At 41.8% G+C, this 21,100-nt stretch overlaps 1 long non-coding RNA gene across 2 annotated transcripts in view; it reads right to left on the minus strand.

Annotated features, from left to right (window-relative positions):
• LOC128076344 (uncharacterized) overlaps positions 1–21,100 on the minus strand; it is a 166,403-nt gene that overhangs the window by 23,331 nt on the left and 121,972 nt on the right. For both annotated transcript variants that reach the window (XR_008204357.1, XR_008204358.1), the window contains exon 2: positions 3,896–3,984. This is a non-coding gene — a long non-coding RNA (uncharacterized LOC128076344). The remainder of the gene's footprint in view (positions 1–3,895; positions 3,985–21,100) is intronic.

Raw genomic sequence — 21,100 nt, forward strand, 5'->3', positions numbered from 1 at the left:
AAAATGTTCTGAACAACTTATTGTTCTGACTTCTTTTTCAGGGAGGTGAATAAAAATTAAGCGTTTTTATAACCTTGGAAGCTCCCGTTTTGAAATTTTTAGAATGGAGAACTGTGGTTGTTGCTGCTGCTGTGTTGAAAAGTGTTACAATGAAGACGCACCAGATTTCTTAAATGAACCAACAAAAAATTCTGCTGAAACATGAATTAGATGTTTCAGTGTTTCATGCAATCCAATTTTCAGCCTTCGGTTTCTAATTTTGGTTCATAGAGAACTTCGGTCTTCTCCTGCTCACCCTGCTTTAGAACAAAAACATACCTTTCATTTGGGATTTCCAACTAAATTGAGACAGTTAGCTCCTGCTGCATCCTATCCTTCAGACACATCCTTCCTCAATCTGCATCTTGTTTTACTCTTTTAGCTTTCATAGAATACACTAATATGCACTCACAGTTTTGCTCCACTTGCCCTCTGGTTATGAAGTTGCCCCATAGGTATCAGTGCCAACCTCTGATAAGCTCAGCTTGTTCTCCAGCTCCCCATGCACTGTGCTTGACCTCATGGGTGTGGGGAGGAATATGGAAAGTCAGGCTGAAAATCTCATCCTTCCACTTTTCGGTCCAAAATTAATTTGATGTGAGCCAGTACTGCTCTGCTGACTACTATTTTGTGCCTCTGAGCTCACATTTCACCATGCTATGTTCTCGTGCCACATAAAACCAAAGTGAAGGTGCACCGCTGAACGCACTTTCCTTTATAGAGCAGAGCCATGGTTTAGGAGTTAAATTTGTCAGCTCATTGAAAGAAAACACAATGAAAAGGTGCTCCAAACTCTGTGACAGCCCTGAAAGCAGACTGTTACCACTCTCTCAGCTCCCTTATTTCAGTTTTTGGCTACTGGTTCAGAGCAACAATGAACTTCCACTTTAGGAACTACAGAGGGAAGATGGTCCGCAAAGAGAATAGCTTGGGCACTGGAGACAATAAGAGGTCTGGGGCCTGAGACTTAGAGGCAGGCGCTCCCTTCTCTGTTTTAGAGAATTTCAAAATACTTTGGTTTTCCTTCCAAAATGGAAAAAAAACAGACATCTTACAATTGCAAAACTCTCCATAAAATGGAATGATCTTTTTTCTCCCCACAGTTCCATCTGAAACAGATGGAATTTTCTTCAGTGAAGTGACCACTTAATTAAAAATATGGGATACCAAATTAATACCACTTCAGCAGGTACCGAGGGGACAAGTGAAAATTGTCCAACCTTCTCCAGGTGTTTAAGTCAGCTGTTTATTGCTTTTTAAGGTGTTTGGCAGCTGGTAAGTAATTTAAATGACGCTTGTCGGCTCCCAAATAGAAGAAATAAATGAACACAAAAGAGCAAGATTTCAATTAAAGTTCATCATGTAAAACAGGCCTCATGCCTTCCCTGACCACAGAGATTAGCTTTTGTGTCTGGAATTGCATTTCATAAACCTCCTCCCTCGACATGGAACATCTGCTCCCTTTAGGACTATTGTTTTACACCCATAAATAAAACATAAAATTACATTTTTGTCACTCTTCAGGCCAGATCTTCAGCTGGCATAAATCAATGGTGAGCAGTCAACCTCAGCAGAGCTCTGCTGACTTAAACCAAATGAGAATCTGGCCCTTGATGCTTTGGTGCTGAAGAAAATAATGGGTCTGGGCAGAGCGTGTGGGACATTGTTTATCGGAGAATGTGTGTGAAACTACGTGGAGCAAGTAACCATAAAGCATGATTGATCTCTCCAGCATATTTTAGCACTTTTTTGTGTGTGTGTGAGTGTTTACTGAAACCTTTTAGGTAGTGCAGTCTTCTCAGACATCATTTTATGTTTGAAAAGCTTTCTAATTCATAATGAAAAGTTACGCGTCGCTCCAATGAACCCCTAGCTTCAATTACTTGCTGTGCAAATGGTTGGCCTGCATTTTGACCAATGTTTATGGTGTTTGGCAATTTTTCAGTAGCTACTTTGCCCTGATATGATTAATTTCTTGCATAATATGAGGTTTTGCATGTGTGGAGCTGAAATAATCCTGCTAGGCAAAAGTGAAATAAAAGAGCTTGTGTGTTTCAGCTTTAGAAACATTTGAAACATAACATCACAATTCTAAGCGTGCCAATGATAATACAAGTTAGCCATGGATGAAGACAACCACAAGAGACATGAAGTTCCTGATGGGATTCAGCGGCATGAAAGTCATTCCTTGGCTTGTAAGGTCAGCATACTAGATCATAGCTGGGCAGCCCAAGAAGCAGAAAGCAAGAGACAAGCCTTCAGCACATCGTACGTGACTGCGCTGGTTGAAGTGAGAATGGCGGCTGTATCCATTTTCCTTCCTGAATGCCAAATCCCACTCCAAATGCTAGCCTCCCTTTGCACCAGAAGTGCTAACATGCATTAACTACCCTGAAGTAAATGGAGGTAGAGCTTGAACAAACAAATCTTCATTTAAAAATACATTTAGCTTTAAGCACCTGAGAAATCTCACTGGAGTCATGCTAGAAAGCCAGGTCTGTGTAACAGCTTCTTTATTGGATCAGAGACCTAAGCGGACTTTACAGTTGATGACTGGATAGCAACATTTGGATCTATGCAACCCTAAGAGGACAGATTTTGCTGACAGCTTTTTTTCAGTGGATCTGAGGAGAATGAGATACCCAACTCCCATTACACTCTACAGCAGAAAGATGCTTCCATGGAACCTGGTGCCCAGTTCTCTTTGGGCTTGATGAACAACAAGGGAGCACTAGCTCCCAAGCTGTCTGCCCTGCTACTGCAGCCCATAGATATCTCTGCTCTGATTCAGCTCATCATTTAATGTCTTAATGCAAGCACGCCCTCTTCACTGATTTAATCTAAAATGTTGTGCTGTAAACTCAAGAGGCTCTGTGGTGGGCAATAACTCCCATACTAACTCAGGTATGTAGAAAGTTATCCTCAGCAGAAGTTGAGAAGCGGATCACTGGAGGTGGTAACCTCTTAAACTGCCCTAGGAAGAAGCCCTAAGGTGCCTTCAAAATCCCAACCTCCATATTTTTACTTCCTACAATCACACACTTGTCACCTTAATAGAAAGTACGTCTACATTGCAAATTCCAGTATAGCAAAGAGGTACTCAGGCTGGCTATAAATGAGCTAGCCATAAATGAGCCTGCTTTCTGGCAGGATAAATTAGCCCATATGGAGCTAACACTGCCAAAAAGCAGGGTAAATTAGTCCTCTCGGTGTTCTCTGCTGTCTCATCTAGACTGCGTCCAGTATCTACAATGGTTCGTTTACAGCTAGCTTGGGTATTTCTGCATTGTCATGTGGACATACTCAGAGCAATATTATTATTATTGTTGTAACATCTACAAGAGTGCAGGAACTGAGCCTAATGTGGGTTAGTTACCTTTTACCTTTGCCTTTTAGCTCAGTGCAGAGGCTGTCGGATGTGAGAGCACTGCAACATGATTTCACCAACATTTAGGAGTTACTTTTGCTCACGTGAAAGTACACAGATTAGACCGTCATCTTGAGTTTTAACAAACTTATGGCCACAAAGATCCCTCACAGAGAAGACTTTTAGCTTGGGATTTGTTTCTGCCATTGAACCTTTTTTGATAAGCCAGCCTGTCTGGACCACTTTCTGGTTAAAATAAAAGAAACAAGAGATAGCTCATTGATCTGTCCTGGGTACGTTTGCTCAGCCTGTTTGGTCCTTGAGGTTCTAAAGAGAGCTGAGCTAGAGTAGCATTATTTAGAAAGTAACATTCTTTTTTAATGCCTACTTTATCTGTGGATCTTAAAAACACAGAATGCTTTTGATTGAAATAAAGTTTTAAAAAGCATTCAACAATTAAGAAGCGTGCAAATCCTGCCAGAAAATTACCTGAATTAGCTGAAGTTGAAACAAGTCCTGAGTACACGAAGCAGCATCTGTCTCTGAAATCTGGAGCAACGTGGAACTTCACAAGGCACCTACATGGACAAAAGAAATGGCAAATTGAGCACAGATCAATCTATACTTAAAACTTCCAAATACATTGGTAGGTAGACAACTTCTCAATAGAGACACACTTCCACTGCCAGGGAAGTGCTTAAGGCAGGATGGCTTCGTGCAGGTAGGTGAAATAAAATTAGCAACGCTAAGAAAAGCTGCAGCAGTAAGTGTGCATCTGACAATTAGCACTCATACCAGCACAGCTATCTGGCAAAAAATCACATCCAATTTAATACACACATGCCAGCAAGCCCTCTAACACCAGCTCCCAATATATCATGTTAACAGAAGTCTTCACATTTCAGAAATCCATTTCATCCAGTAGTGCATAATTTTACAACCAGATAGTACAATACATGAAAATACACTTTAGATTCCTGTTTGACTTCTGTGATCTTAATTAGTACCATGCAGAATGAAGAAGCCAACTTTAAAATGCCCCAGCGCTATCCAGTTTCTCAGTCACTGTTCTGCCTTGTCTGGGCTTTGCAGCAAAATGGAGCAGAGCAATCAGCATGCGATGAAATCTCCTTGGAAATGTGAATGCAGCCCTTTCTTTTTCTGTATTTACTTACAGATCAGCGTAGCCCCAAAGAACTATAAACAGCTGAGAGCAAAAAATAAAGGGACCTCAGAAAAGTTTTATGTCCTCCAACTATAAATGTCAGGTGGCAGTATGGGGCAGTTTATTTTTCTGTAGAAATATCTAATTTTTTTTTTTTTCCATGAAAATATTTTTCATCTCTCTCTCAAAAAAAAAACTAAAATCCACTTAAAACAACCTAGCTCAGATGTCAGAGGATGAACGAAAAGTACCAGAGCAGCCACACACCCAGAGATCTCCATAAACACCCAGATAAGGCAAAATCTTGGTGGTGTAGCCAAGAACCACACTGGGCTGGGTGACTTGAGTGGCAGCATAGGCCAGATGAAGCATCGCCTTTGTAGCCAGCTCCGGTACAAAGCGAAGCGCTGGGGTGGAGCACGTGTGCATGACTGGGGGGCAAGGGGCACACGCAACGTTTTCCAAAGGTCTGATTCCTCACGACTCTGCTTTCCCTCCCCAATTAAGGGTTGAAATGAGCCACTGGAATCTACTGTATATCCTGGGGAAATGAACGCCCTGGCTGCTTTCCAACTCCTATTTCTCTCTTTCTACAGCAAACAAACAATAGGCCAAGTAGGATGTTGTACACAGCTGAGGAAAAAAGGGGGAAAAAAAAAAGAAAGAGAAAAAGTGAAGTATTGATAAACTGAGATTAATTTTTACAAAAATGTTTATATCAAGTGCATATGCTTTGCCTCTTGGCCATTATGGAAATGTCAGGGGTTTAATTGGCAGCTGTGAATAGCAGCACCTGCAAACAGCTCAGGGCTTGTTCCTGTGGTCTGGCAACATTCTTACTTTATGCTTTAAATAAAGGCTTACTCACTGAGACAGAAATAACTGACAGTGGATGATTGATGATTGCCCATCACGCAATGGCTGACATCTACCATTCACTGAATCCATTTACAATTTCACTTCCAGATTTCATTAACAGGGCCATGACATCTAGGAACAGGATTGATACAGATGGCAGCTCAGTTACAGAGTTCAGCTGATGCTGAGCGTATGTTAAGCATGGAAAATAGATTACTATGAGCTCCAATCTATCTCATGTGGTACATTTTGGAAACCCTATCTGTTTACTCCAGGTAACCTTTTATAGTTCTATTTATCCTGCCTAGTTTCAAACCAGATAGCAATTTTCCATAGCGGAGAATTTATACTGCCATTTGCAACGTGCATTTATAAAATACTTTGGTGAAATATTAAGACAAGCTTTTGGCATTCTAAAGGTCCCCCCCCCCCCCTTCTTTTTTTTTTTTCCCTTTTTCTTTTCCTTAAGAAGGAAACAAAAAACACTAGTGCATAAAATCGGTGATTTCCCTAATCACAAATATCCTCTTCGGAGCAAAACAAATGGCTCGCTCCCACCACGCACCTGCGGGTGCCTCAAACCGCAGTGGCCGTGGAGCAAACAGCAAAGTTTCCAGCCGGAGGGGCCAGTCCTGCTCTGCTCAGCACTCCTGCTGACCTTTGCCTGCCATGGGACACCGCGTCCTGCAAATTCTTGTTTTCATCTCCGACGCCTCGCATTTGGCACGGGCTGCTCTTCAGGAAGGCTGAGGCTCAAAATGCAATTTTCCGTTTTCATTAAGAAGCTGGGCCAAATATCTGAATTGAGTTTTCAAACCCCAGAAAGCCTGGAGCTGCTCAGACACAGGACCTGAAGGTGGCTAGTACTTAGGGTCGGGGAAACCTCTGTAATTCAGAGCTGTCTTCAGAGCGAGGGCTTGGGACCCTTTCCTTTGGGATTTGTGTGGCCATCAGCACAGCGGGAGGTGGGCATATTTGTCCTGAGCAGCTCCTGACTCTTTAAAAAGTACCAAGCAATCATAAGGGACGCTCCTGAACCAGAATACTGTTTTCTAAAAGTAAGTAGTCCCAACTTAATAAACTCATACCACTATGATCCACACTGATAACAGTCACCACCCAGCCCTAAAGGCACGGTAAAAACCTGTACAACACCACACTCGAGTAAGAGCCTCGCTTCAGGGCTGACACAACTGCTCCTGGAGAAATGCATGCTATGCTATGCAAGAATTGGTTTTCCACCATTCCCAGACATCACAATCTGCTTCCCAAACTCGGACTGTGAGGCTCTCGCATCAGTCCATGACCTGCAGCAAGCTTTCAAAATCCTGCAGACACACAGCAGGCCCCTTCTCAGCTCCTCTGCCCTCTCTTCTTCCCTTTAAGCCAGTGGACCTCTGCTCTGTCCCACTTTGCTCTCGGCAGCATCTTCCAAACCCCCTACATTTGTTACTGCTGTTCATACTCTCACAGCAAATAGAGAGTGCAATGGAGATTGGTCTTACTGCAGCTCTTCAGCAGGTGCAGAGATAGCCGGTTTCCAAACTGACACTCCTAATGGCTTTCCAAAAACAGCTCTGTTTCATCTCAAAATTGGTGAGCCAAATCCATTCCTTCCGTACTTAACCAGCCTTGTACATTTAAGCCACTGCTTCAGACTCTGTACGTAATTGCATACAGTTCTTGGAAAAATACTTTTTCTTTATTATGATTTTTTAAAGCGATTAAAGATGATCACGCACAACCTCTAGAATTAACTTTGTGCAAATATTTATACAAACCTAAAGCTGTGGCTTTTTTTCCCTTTCTAGGTGAAATGTGGAAGAGCTTTTCCAGAAGAAAACAACTGCAATGTCTACTTTGACTGAAGGCAGTTGCAAAAATCAAAAGCATGAAAAGCCTCTGCTTCTTTTGCACTTGAAAAACAGTGATGCTCATTGTAAAGAAAAAAAATCATCCTTTTTCTGTACCTTCTCTTATGTGTGTCATTGACGATGGTTATAGATGACAGTTAGGGAAGTTCCGTAGGAAATTCCCCTTAGTTGCAAAAAGTACCTTTCTGTAATATGGTTGTATTTGACAGCGCAAAAAGCATTTTTAAAACTTGCCAAAGACAGATGAAAAACACAGCAATTGTGACAGAAACAGATATTCTGTGCTTTGGGGATGAGGGCCCATGTGCACCTCTGAAAAAAACTAATGTTAGGCATCCCATTTTTTAGTACTGCTACTGCAACTTTGGTCCAGACAAATGGATCTGCACTGAATTTTCTGCAGTCTCGCACACAGCTGGAGACAGTGGAATATTTTCTGCTACTCTTTGTAAATACCCCATAAAATGCACAGTAAGGAGCTACTTCAGCCTGGCATCAAGGCAGGCGGTCAATGTCACCTCCCTGCAGCAAGGCCTAGGAGCACCACTTTGAAGCAAAGCACGGGCCCTGGTGCTCCGTTGAGTAAGGGCCCAAAAATCTGACTGACACACCCCTAAGTCAGGAATAATAGGATTCCATCCCTATTTTATATGCTGAACTGCAGGCTTCCAGCTCAGATCCAGTCACTGGGGCTCTCTGCACAGCAAGCTGACAGACATAAGTACAGTAAGGGCATGACTCACCCCCTGCTTGGTTTGGTGTTGGAAAGAGGTCACACCAACCATGTGCTGTAAGTGTGTGTTTCCCCATCATCATTAAGTTACAGCATTCAAGTGACTGGATGAGACACAGACTTCTACTTCTCTGGCACATAAAACAATATGAGACGTATCACATTCAGAACAAAACAAAGCTTACAGAGAAACCTTGGGATCCGGGAGAGGAAGAGAAGCAAGTCTACAGATCTTTTTTTTTTTTCCTCTTCTTTTTTTTTTTTTTTTAAAGTTCTGCATGATCCTGCTGCATCAGTTATCAGGCAGGAGAAAGATGAAAGAGGAGTATGGAAATGCGAAATAGTGATGGGAGTGTCTCTGCTTCTGCCTTGTTACTTACATGATCAATGAAGCCTAGGGATGCTGCACTGTGCTGTATTCTTGTCCCCAAATGTCCTTCACTGCCCTAGGATAATGAGGCAGAGACAGATGCCACAGCCTCCACTTACACCCATAATTATTGCCTTCTCTGACATTCTCTTCAGAGGCACCAGTGTTCTTGTACAGAATATATGCTACCCAGAGATTGTGCTTAGAACTAAGTGCCTACATCCATGCATGAGACTTTGGGACAAACACACTCCCAGGGCTATGACTGAAGAGAAAATCTTCACTAATTTTAGTAAGCTTAGATCTTGCAAGAACAGGCACTGTGGGGAAGTTTGTTAAAGAAAGAGAAAAGCCACAGCTTATTTTACATAGATAAGAAAGATATATAATAAATGAAAGCTGCACTCGGTGGCAAGCATGCAAAAGGACTGTTGAACTGCATTTTTGGCCATCCACCATCCACCTGGTGCTCTCAATCAGGCACAGATTCTGTGTAAAAGCAGTAAACAGGTAATAAAAGATCAAGTCAAAACGCATTTTTGGAAGAGAGAGGTGCAAAGGTGAGGCAGACCCCACCACCACGCTCACCACATCGCTCCCTGGTTCCTGAGCTTTTCCTTTCGCAATTGGGACATTCCTGCAGCATAATGGGGAGTCTGGCATGAAGCTCTGCACAATGTGTTTCTTTATGATTACCTAGCAAAGTATAAATGCTGTGTTCCCAGAGCCAAAGAGCACCTATAATTTCCACTGAAGTCAGTAGAAGCTTCGGTATTATTTTAAATCCCTGACAGTAGGCTTGCTTAAATTTTCCATTTTAATTCTCTCAAAATGTTAATAGCTAACTGAAGATAGCATAAAACCATGTAGAACAGCACTGTAAATTGTGCACAAAGTTTATTAATGGACATTGGCTAAGGTGTTACTTTTCAGACAGTGTCTCCAGTTGCATCAAGAGTTCCAACTAGCTATTATAGTTGTTTGCAGCTCCTTATTTTATATTTTATATATTTTATATATTTTATATATTTTATATTTTATATTTTATATTTTATATTTTATGTTCAGCTCTACATTATTTTCCTTTAAATGCTGCATCCATACATAACGTAATAGAACACCATGTGATCCAAGGTATCCCCGTAAAATGAAATGTGCTTTGGATCTGATCCTTGTTGTTATATGGATGGTGAACATTTGATCTGCATTTATTGCAGTTGGGCTGAAGATCAGAGACAAATAAGTGTCCTCAGCAGGGCTGTTAACTGATCTTTACTTATAATTTTTAAATAGAGCCTACGTTCCCATGAACGGTGGCTCAGTGCAGCCAACTAACCATGGTCCTTCTATCATTCCACTAAAAGAACTCTCTTTCCTTTTCTGCATGGCTGTGTTGAATTCTCAACAGGGTTATCTTTCCCGTATCTCAAAGGTGCACCGTGTGGCACTCAACTGTCCTTTGGAAATGAAGGAGAAAATTGTTTTCTCCACTCCAGAAAACATCGGCTATATATCAACCCTTTTTGGGACGTCCAAGGAAAAACTCTCAATTCCCTAAGGTGGAAGGGGAAAAGATACAGAAGAGAGGAGAAATTAGTGGTTATATGACAGCCTCTTAAAATATGGTGAATTTCCACTGATTTCAAAAAATTTGACCCCAGTTTGATTCTAGGATAACATCTGACTTGAAAGGAGAGGAAGCCATTCCTCCTCTTCACGTCCTTTGTTTACACAGACTTATTGTGCAACTCATCCACGTCGCTGATCCTTTTACACTGTGAATCATGACATTTGCTTGGACCATTATGATAAAAACTCATTCATTTCTGGCAGATAAAGTCTCTGTTTTCCATGCACGCCGGCAGACAACACAGTAATAAGAACACAGGTCCAAGAGCAAAACTCTCAGAAGCTCTTCAGGACGCGCATTGAAAAGGAGGAAAAGCGTGTCAGAAGTGAAAAGGGGCCACCAAATGGGTGTAGATAAAATTCTGCTGCAAGGCTATTTTTCACTGCCAAGAAGGTGTAACAAGGCCTCAGAATTAATGAGAATTGAGGCAGAGAAGACAGTTGTTGGCTCACAGCCCAAAGATAAATTAATGGCAGATAGTGGAGTAGACAACACAACAACGTAACTCAACTGATTTTAATACAATAGCCAGAGAATGTGACACCAGAGGCCCTTTACCCAGTATGAACAAGGTGGGAGCAAGGAACCAACCTACAGGGATGGTGGCATCTGCTACCAGGTCAGCCTGGGTAAACAACCAGCTACTCAAGACAAAAGCTTCCTCGTAGTGAGCTCCTGATACTTTCCTGTGGATGTGAAAAACACCTTGTGTCTCAGTTCATTGGAAAAGTTTGTGGATGACTTATCTGTGCTTTTGCTTAACTCTCTAAGAGTGATCCTCCTGCATAAACTCATCCAGAGCAGAAATCAATAGCTCTTCAGGTGGACTGGATGTAGGTTTCAATTCTGGAAAGAATGGGTTTACTGGGATCCTTTACAATCATATGCAATCCATCCTGGTCATTTGCACACAGTCATATGCAAGAGGTTCACATTTTCACTCTTGTTAAGAAATAGACAGCTAAAGCAGGTAACCAACAAGAGCTAATGATAGAGAAGATAGAAACCCACCCAGGGTTTTTCTAAGAACTTTCCCTGCACAGAACATCATCACAAGACCTCTCCTCACAATGCCTCTGCTTTAATTGCAAGTCTCAGCATCTGCCCGGCAAGCAACTATTTTTTTTTTCCAGGGGTTCATAACTCCAGTTTAACAGATTGCTTTAGGCTGACACATGGTTTCAACTTGGGAGCGAGCATTTCTTTTATAAACAGCTTTTTCTTTTCTTTTAAATGGTGATTTCTTTTTGTGTTTGCTTGTAATGTATGTAAAATGATTTGGGATGCTTTTTGCACTTGTGTACAGTAACTCAAAAGCAGCTTTCATTGGAACAGTGGAATTTGGCAAGTGAACAGTCAATATTGCCCTCTAATTGCTTTTAGCGTCTTTGCAAAAATAAAAACGTCATTTAAAATGGCTGAGATATTTCAATTTGAAAAGTGGCTACTGAACAGGCACAATAATGGCATGGATTTTTACTCTGAGTACGTAATGCACATATTCAGCATAATGTGATCCCTAAAATATATATCTCCAGATTAGGGCAGTACTAATCATTGATTTTTATTTTTTTTATTTTTTTCAGTTCAGTGGCTGAAAAGGAAAGATAAAATCTGCTTGGCTTAATCCAAAACACTCCTCCTTTCTCCTCTTCCTCCATCAAAATCCAAAACATATTCCAGCAATGGTAACAGAAGGTCTGACTCAAAATATAATGCAATATCTCAATTTTAGGGGTCCAAAATAAAAAGTCAACTAAAAAAAAACAAAAACAAAAAACCATAGAGCTACATTAAACAACCTCAACAAAAAAAGACAAGACGGGCATGATCACATCCTTCTTCCTGTCCACACTCTAGATCACACTTCGCAGACATATGCACTACTGTGTAAGCCTTTGCATCAACTTAAGCATATATTGGTTGATTTGGAAATGCCTCAAATACGAGACTGCCCTATACCTTCAGAGGACGTGGTCCATTCACTATCAGTCTCATTGGTTTCTTAGGGCTATCAGGAGATAAATAACTCTTTACTTAAAATGTGAGTGGTTGAATTCACATCCAAGTTCTGAAGATGGATGGGAAGACATGCCCTTTCTCCATTCTGGATTAGAGTTTTATTGACGCTCTCTGTGATCCAGCAAATAACAAATCCCTGCATCTGCAACAGCTTTGATGGCAGAGCTTTGTACCAGGACAGTGAGAGCAGCTGCAGGGCAGCAGAGAGCAGCAATGTCCTGGGGCCAAGAGGGAGATCTGTGGAACTGCTCCACAGAAAGCAGGCAGCGCTGCCTGCTTCCTTTCAGCATTCCAGATGACCTTGAACAAGCCCAGCCTTTACCAGAAAGCAGCAACAGAATGCCTATTTTGTGTCCTTACACAGGTTGTGTAGACATCCACAGTCATACACATTACTTAGCAATTAAATACCCGTAAGTGGCTGTTCTGGGAGAAACTTACATACCACAAGCCTCTCTAACAGCACAATGTGGCTTTATGGTGCTTTGCACCTCTCCAAGTGACCATGTCAGCCCCTTCTTGTCAACATGAGACAAGTTTGAAGAAGTTTTTAGAAATATCATGTTTATTTTTATTTGCCATGTATTGTTTTTAACAGTCAAATTGGCACCACACTTTCATCCTTGTCTTCTACATTCATGTAGATCAAAGCCTTCATTTATGGTTTTGGGTTTTTGTTTTAAGTTTGGTGTTGTTTCTTTTTTTCCTTTACAAGAAGCTAGGGATGAGTCTATATTCATGTGACGCCAGAGCCTGAGGCTTTAGAAATCATCACAGGAATCTCACTAAACATCATGTGTTGACAGCGGTGCAAATAGCGAACATTCACTTGTCTAGCAAGATTGTATATTGATTCAAGACCGTAAAGAATCACGACCATATTTCTCTAAAAGGCAACAATAAGGCAGGGCTGAACCAGCAGGGAGAGAGCTTTGGACAGGCAGGAATTGTTCAGACCCACCCGGCTGCACCTCTGCCAGCCACCCCTTGTCCATGCAGATCCTCCACCACCAGCAGCAGGCAGCTCACACCTGGCACTGGGGTACAGCGTGCCACCGAGGCCTTTCTCTGACGGGTAATCCTCAGCTCCATTCATCCAGATGGAGTTGATTTGGCTGAACAATGATGACTGGGGTGATGGATTTTCAAATATAAATGGCACCAACACAACTCTCTCTGGCAACAAAGTCATCCTATGTTACCACTTCCACCACCTCTCCCCCAAGCCTGCCTTATAAGGAGCAAGCTCTTTCTACTGAGATTTGTGCCGCCATCAATCTACTTCTTCTTTCAACAACAAAAGAAATATGGAATGAGATTACCAGGATGGATGGCCTGGTGCAGACTAGAGAACACTCTTTTTTAATAGGGATTTAAATTTGACATTGCTTAAACGTCTTGTGCCATCACATCTCAGCTCTGTTAAGCAGATTCTGGACCGCACCACCTACTTGGCTGGGAAAGTTGAAAGCTGTGAAGCTGAAAGCTGAAAGTTCCTTCATCTCCTCACATTAGAACTGATAGGAGTTGTTTTCCTTCAAAAACCTCAAACCAAAAAGCCTGAGACCTCAGGCAAGCCTCTTCTCTAAGTCTGGGTGCAGGGACTGCTGTTTCCATTGATAGCAGATAAAGCGCAGTGCATTTTGGCTGAGGTGCTCATCTCTGGATACTGGGAAGCTAAACGTAGATTTAAAAATAGGAATCTCCTCCCTCATGAGATGTGCATGTGTTAATTTTCTTCTGCTAACTATCTGCCTAACACTGTCGATCAAATCTTGGATTAAAATAACATTAGCAACTGAGCCTGTGAGTCAGGGAAGCAACGGAGTGAGGTTGGTTCAGACTTACAATAATTTGGATTTCTTAAGTGCTTTGTGATAACACAGTACCCTGAAGAGCCAATATTTGCTCAGTAAGGGCATGCAACATGATTCTCTAATTTCCTGCCCCCCTCTCCCTCACATGCAATGACTGCTAGATGCTAGGACATGTTTTTGTTGTTTCTCAGTAATACAGAGGTAGTACTGGGAGTTTTCACAATTTCATTGTGTGCATCATAAAGAAAGCATAATTCCACTGTTATTTAGAAGATACATCCTCTGAATAGACAAAGAAGAAAAATATGGAAAAAAGACCAGCAAGGAAGTAAGTACTCTCATCTTTAAAAATGCCACATCATCTTCCACTTACAATATGCACTGCAGTAACGACTAGCTGCCATTATATTAGGTGCTGCATATTCACTGAGCAACATATATTCCCTCTTCAAGAGTACAGGAGGGAAACAGGATCAGGAAATTACCTTGAAGCTTGGTGGATGGGCTGGGAAGTCAACAGCTCATTCAGCAGCTGATTCCCAATCAAGCTGCCAGCAATTCAAGCAATTCACAGGCAATATCTTGGTCTTGGTTTAGACACACAAGAAGAGAAAGTGTCCACAGTTCATAAGTAGGGATCCAAGAAAGTGAATGATCGAAGGGATGACGCGGGTTTTTGTCTCTCTAGTTTGAAGACTCACCAAGGGCTGCACGAAAGGAATGGAATTTGAAGAGGGGCTTGAAAGAACGTGACTTTGCTGCTTAGAAGATAAACAAGGCATGAGAGCTAGTAGTAAAACATCTTTTGGCTTGTAAGAAAATGCAGAACCTTCTACCAAGTCTTTCTTACTCTGCAGAATCTCTCCTGCTAAACCAGAAAGGACTCCTCCTCATATATTTTCTTACTTAATGATCCCCTCTTGTTTGCTGGCTGTGATGAGAAGAGTATCCAAATAAAGGCCAAATACAAGGATCCAATGCCAGGTGTTACATGATCAAAGAGTAATGCCAAAATGTCAGTGAAAAAGATTATGATCAGGCAAATCAAGAGCAGAGAACTGAAATTTTTGGGGAAGTTACTCATTCCCTCCTGCCCTTACCAGGCCACATCCAGCTTAACTCACAACCACAGCTACAGAAGCTGGGTTTCCACAAAATGCTTGGGCACTCTCTCAGAAAGATCAGGGTGCCTTGAACTTATTCAACATATTCACCACTAACTGTCCAAGTTCCTATGTTCTAGCCTTAAATGACTTGCGCAGTTTCACTTCCACAAGCTTCACTCATTAGGACTGTATGGAGTGAAGAACATTTCTCAGTCTAAAGAGTTCCGAGGAGAAAATTATAGCCCCATAAACACCACTGCAGAAAACTGACCATGTATACCCAGTGTCACCCAGCAGCTACCAATGCACTCTCATCCAAAGTAAACCCCACTTTTAAAACTAAAGCCATCTTAGAATGTAGGGATGCTTTAGCTGTCCTAAATATAAAACATCGCAGGTCTGGGTGGAGTTACATTAAAAGTTACATCCATTCATAATGCCTTAAGAGGAAACTATTTCAGCAAAGATAGCAAGAAATTACAGCTCTGGGAAACAAAATAGAGCAGCCCACATCTTTAACACAGATACAGATTACATGGGGAAATATACAAGCAGAAATTCTTGCTGCTGTTCTCTTATTTCTTTAATTCTCTTTTCAATTCTTGGGATTACCCTGAGCTGCCAGCATTTGAAGATCCTAGAAGAGAGTGATACTAGGACAGCAACATACGGGGGACAGAGCTTCAATCTATGTGCCTGTGGCCAACTGTCCAGACATCTTGCAGCCCATCAGTGCAGTAGCTGAGTATCTGGGCTGCCAGATATCTGAAAACCCCAGACGTATAGATAAAAGGGGCAGTCTGACAGCAGATAGCCTGCAAAAGATAAGGCTTATCACTAAACATGACAGAATTATTTGAAATTATATTCCCTGAGTTCCTTGCTTGCAAGGTCAACAGACCTATGGACGTTTTAGAAAGACTGACCTGAGGGATAGCTGAACAAGTATCTTAAGCTCTCGTACTGTTCCTAGGGAGCTGGTAATTGTGATCCCAATGGCTTTGTCACGTAAGGGACTCATCAGATAAAACGCCCACTACTGGGAAACCACCTTTACCCACATCCAAAAATAAGCATAGTCTTCGAAAGACAAAAGGATAACTACAGCTTAAAGATAGGAAAGAAAAGCATCCTTCAAAAACAGTCTATCTATCTGTCTTCTCACTCATTTCCATTGTTTGTTATTGTCATTATTTACACTCGTATTTAATTTCCGCTGCTGTTAGAGAAACAGGTTTGTCTGCTGAAATGTAGTGGCATTTAAGAGGTAATCAAGATCTCAGAGAAGATGAGCTGCATTCTGAAAGAACATTTCACCTTCTGCTTTTGATATCCTCATTACATGAACTGTAAGACTTTATCCACCATATCAAGGAGTAAAAGTGTTCCTTTAAAACCAGCCCTTTTTAATTGCTGAAGGCTGTCACAAATGCAACATGGCACAGTCTAGTCCTGCATTTATAGCAAGTGTCTACACCCTTGGGCATTCACTGGGATTTTTTCCTCTGATATAAATACACATACAGAGGCACACACATCACACACACACATATATCTATAAATCCATTCAGGCATAGGACTATATTTATGATACAAAACGATTGCTTCCTTTTTTATACCCAGCTCATGAATAATTTGGGAAGACTGAGGTATTTTCCCCTGCATTACAAAGCTTAATTGTTTGGCTTCTTCACTTATCTTTGGCTCTGATTTGTAATTTATGTCTTTGCACAGCTTTCAGATATAGAACACTTCTTTTGTCCTTTGCCCATAACATTTAATTTCTCTCCCGCTGATTATTTATCTCTGTAATTTAAAGCTATATTATTTAATACTACAACCCATAAAGTGTTTGGGGATGCCGTTTGTATGAAAGATGCTGCACAAAATAGAACTGCATTGTCCTATGATTCCAAGCTCTTGGTACATACAGCACATACTGTTTCACAACTCTAACACAGCCATGCATTCCACATCAATACATTGTTTATTTTTTCAGGATATCAAACTGTACACGCTTTGTAATATATAGAAACAGAACTACTTTTTTTTTTCCCCCCCTCCCTCTCGAAGCGTTTGCTCTTCAGTGACTGAAGGGAAGCAGAAAAAGCTTTTGCTCAAGTAGCAACAGTGACCTCTAGTGTGCTTTTAAAATGCCTTCCATTGTATTCACATCCATTGTTCCTTTAACCTTTAGGGCATTATTTAAGAACAATTTTCCGGATAGTATTTGGACTAATTTTCTTATTGACTTAAGTCTATACCAGAACGCGATTCTTGGGCGATCTTCTTTTATCCTCATAATCTATGGGTAAAGTAAGTGTGTCTTCATTAATGACTGTAATTATCATATATAAAGTTGTCATTTAAATGAGCAATCATCTCTCTCACACACGCGCGCACACACACACACACACACAAAAAAAATTGAGCTTTATTCATAGCAGGAATTGAAATTTGGCTAAATATCCTATTTAGCTTTAAGCAGTAAACATCAGGAGCACAGATTGCATTGGTTGACAGAGTTTGTCAGCCAAGACCACAGGTTCCTCCCCCCCCCCATTTTTTTTTAACCATACTAGCCTATACCACGCACAGATTGTCTTTCAAATGAGGAATGTTGCAAGAACACTCCATAGTGCATACAACTGTTAAATTGGCACTGCTGTCACTAAGCCTATGTCAGCACTTCCAATCTAAGCTGCTATTTTCAGGAGTTTAAAATTCAGTTACATGAGCCGTTATGTACTGGCAACTTTGTGCACGTGGCCCTTCAGGGAAGAGGGTTATTCTGAACTAGGGAAGCATGTGCTGGCATTATGGGTAAATTTTAGTGCATGCATTTATGTGTGCGTGTGTCCACACTTCAGCATGTTTGGAAAGCATGCAAATTTCAGACCTCTATCTGCTGAGCTTTGTTAAACTACTTGAAAGGCAGAGATCTACTTACTTATTACTTTCCTTCCTCTTTCCTTAGACGTCAGAGCCAGCCTTTCCACATAATAAAATGTTTCTCTCAGCTCTGCTGAATTTTAAGAAGAAAAGTGAATTGTTTGTGAAGCTGGTTAATTCTGAGAGTCATTCCATGGAACTCCACACAGCTTAAAGAGAGCGGATCTGGGGAAACGTTTTAAAAGAAAAGCATCTGCAGCCTGTGTGCATACTGGCAAGCAAAACAACAGACACCAAGAGCAGCTGAGCCCACTTACACTAACAGCATCTATAACCTGCATCCTACTTCACAGCCATCGCCTGGGTGCTGATAGTTAAAGTGGGACCCTGCTATTGTTTATTCTTCAGCATTCACGTGGCACTGTTTCCCAGTAAGGCTCTGCCTGGGCCACAGCTCAGCCAGCACCTCAACCTCAAGCAAGCATTCTCAGTGCAACTGTTTGCATGCTTAATGGAGGACACATTTCAATTGGCTTTCTGCAGCTCCTATTTTACACCACCAGCCAAAAGGCATCTCCTATGTCTTTGTTTCAGAGGAAAGGATCCCTGTGATCTATCAAATCACTGAGACACGTTTTTTTAAGACGAGAACATGACAAACTGGGACTCTATCTTTCAGTCATGGTGCTGAAGTCTCAATTTTCCTTCCCACAAACGTGTGAATTAGGAATGGTGATGGCCTTAATTTGATTCCTCTGGCTTTTCTCAAGCAGTGACAGCATCCCAATGCCGTTTTTTATTTTAATTTAAAGGGTGTCTGGATCCATTCAGGGCTCAAGTTAAGGAGAGGGAAGGCTTTGTTCACGTATTTAGATGAAGAAATGAGTTTAAGAAATCCAGGAAAAAGATGTGAATGGAAGGAATTATAATTTGTAGACCTTTGATGTTTCAGCTGCATTGCTGGGGAGGAAGAAAGTCAGATTTCTGCTTGTCTAAGAGCAAAAGAAAGAAAAAAGAGCAAGAAATACAAGTTACAGAGGTCCAAGATGAGTCTCATGGATGGCTTGCACCTACATCCCTTGGACACTTGACTCCCACTGATCAAAATTAAGGCTTGGCACTGAACAAGGAGCGGCAGAGAGCACAGCAGTTCTGAGCTGGAGATGGCAGTTGTGCTGTACCTGCAGCCCCATGACTGGTCAATGGAAAACACCACCCTGCTTTTGGGCATGGCAGCCTGAAATCCACAAAAAGATTTCCTGACATTTGGGAAATATGAACAGGACGTCATGGCTCCAAAGTACTTGGGAAAAGAAAGGGGGTTTTTTGTGCCTGGCCAAACTCATGTTAGCCCAGGGAAGCAGATGAAGGCAGCTGCAGATGATCGTAAACCTTGCTCACAGTTTGGGGCAAAATTAGCTGTGATGCAAACCCTTGGCACAGGCTCTTCTTCACATCGGACTTTCTTCAGGGCACTTTCCCAAGCCAGCATCATACCCATCCGTAGTTTCTTTCCTGAGAGCCCTCTGCTGAACAGGGCTCTATCTTAATTGAAGAACATACTGCTTTTGGGTCTGCCCTTCCTCCCTAGCCACACAGAATCCTGTACCAGGCTGAACAACACCGTCTGCTGAACACCAGCTTCTTCTAACAGGAAAGCACAGCTCTTAAGAGTTTTCAGTGCTTTTCTTCTTTTCCCTTTACCCATCTGTAAACAGCATAAATTAGTAATCAAAAAGATACAGCCCTCTAAATCTTTTATGATGGTGTGAGTGAGAGTAAAACTTGCAGACCAAAGGCTCTAATACACACATAGTTGTAAAGGTCTTTGTTTAAGGATAAGACTGAAAAGGCTGGAGGCTCATCCCTCCCCTCACCTGCTCTTTGTGAGTTAATTACAATCTGAATGAGCCGCCTGTCTCAGGGTCTTTCTTCAGGGCACTTTCTCGCACAATGCCGCAGATCTACATCAATTATCTCAGCAATCTCTTTTATTACTTAGTTTTAAAATACCCACTTGCGACAAAGCTATGCTGTTGCCTCGCATAACTTGCTAGGCTGCTGGAGCACAGCTTTACCTCGTGATTTTCTTTCCTTTTTTGCTCACCTCTCAGTCAGCAGATACACGTGCATGTGTACAAGCAGATCTGGTACAACATCAAGCAGATCTGTACATGGCCAGGATTCATGCTTTAGCGCCTTGGACCACATCTAGGATAAATAATTTGGTTCCACAAAGAGGAGGGAGGGAGGGAGTCCGCTCAGTACTTTAGGAACCTTATGTCTGGACACCATTCACCTCTGCAGCTCCCACTGAGGTCAAATGACCTCTGAAGGTGGAGCTGTGCCCAGGACTAAGTAGATTTTAAGAATAAAGGACAACAAGGATGTTACAAAGAACACAAAGGGTAACAAGGTACCCAGGATGCTCTGCCTGCTGTCTTATATGAAAAAAGAGCCTGAGCTTCTCCAAACTAGAAGCCAGGTGGTTGTGCATAGCTGCAGTGCTGCACTCAAGCCCTGCTCAGACACAGGCCTGTGCTACCATGGCTTCCCATCTTCTCAATGCATCAGCAGCACAAGCAGCTTTCTCTGTATAAACATGCCAAATCCTGAAATTCTGTCTCTCTTTTTTTTTTTTAATCATTTATGGGAACCTTCCTGTCAGAGTGCAGACCTGTGGATGTCAGCTGGACTTGGTCTGACTTGTGGTTTCAATTTGTTTGCATTAAGAAGGGCTATTCTGCTTCAAAACAATGTTTCCACACCTGGTAGCAGCTTCCAGCATCTCTCAGTGATGGAAACATTAGGGTCAGGCAAGCATAGTCCTCCTCTGTCCTGCTTCCTAAAAGAAAAAAAAATCAATGGCTCCAGAAGTTTCTGAACTGGAGATTCCACTCAGTTCATTAATAACCACCAGTGGAGCTCCGCTAATACTGGGATTAGGGAATTTTATTTTGTTTTGCATCAGATTTATTCTGGTCTCCTCAGCATCCTGTGCCAATGAGTAGCACAGTTTCATTATGTACTGCGCAAAAAAGTACTTCCTTTTAAAAACAAACACACACACACACACACACTGCTTTGGTCATTCTATTCACCCTCTCATTTTTGTATTTACTAATTCCCAAGCTGAATGAGCCATGGAACTTGATTGGACCAGGAAAGCTAAAAAAGAGCACCTGAGTAGAACCACCGTAGCCCCAGAAACACATCAGCACAAGCAT

The sequence above is a fragment of the Tympanuchus pallidicinctus genome, unplaced genomic scaffold (genome assembly GCF_026119805.1).
Source record: "Tympanuchus pallidicinctus isolate F22 unplaced genomic scaffold, pur_lepc_1.0 scaffold1, whole genome shotgun sequence".
NCBI lineage: Eukaryota > Metazoa > Chordata > Aves > Galliformes > Phasianidae > Tympanuchus > Tympanuchus pallidicinctus.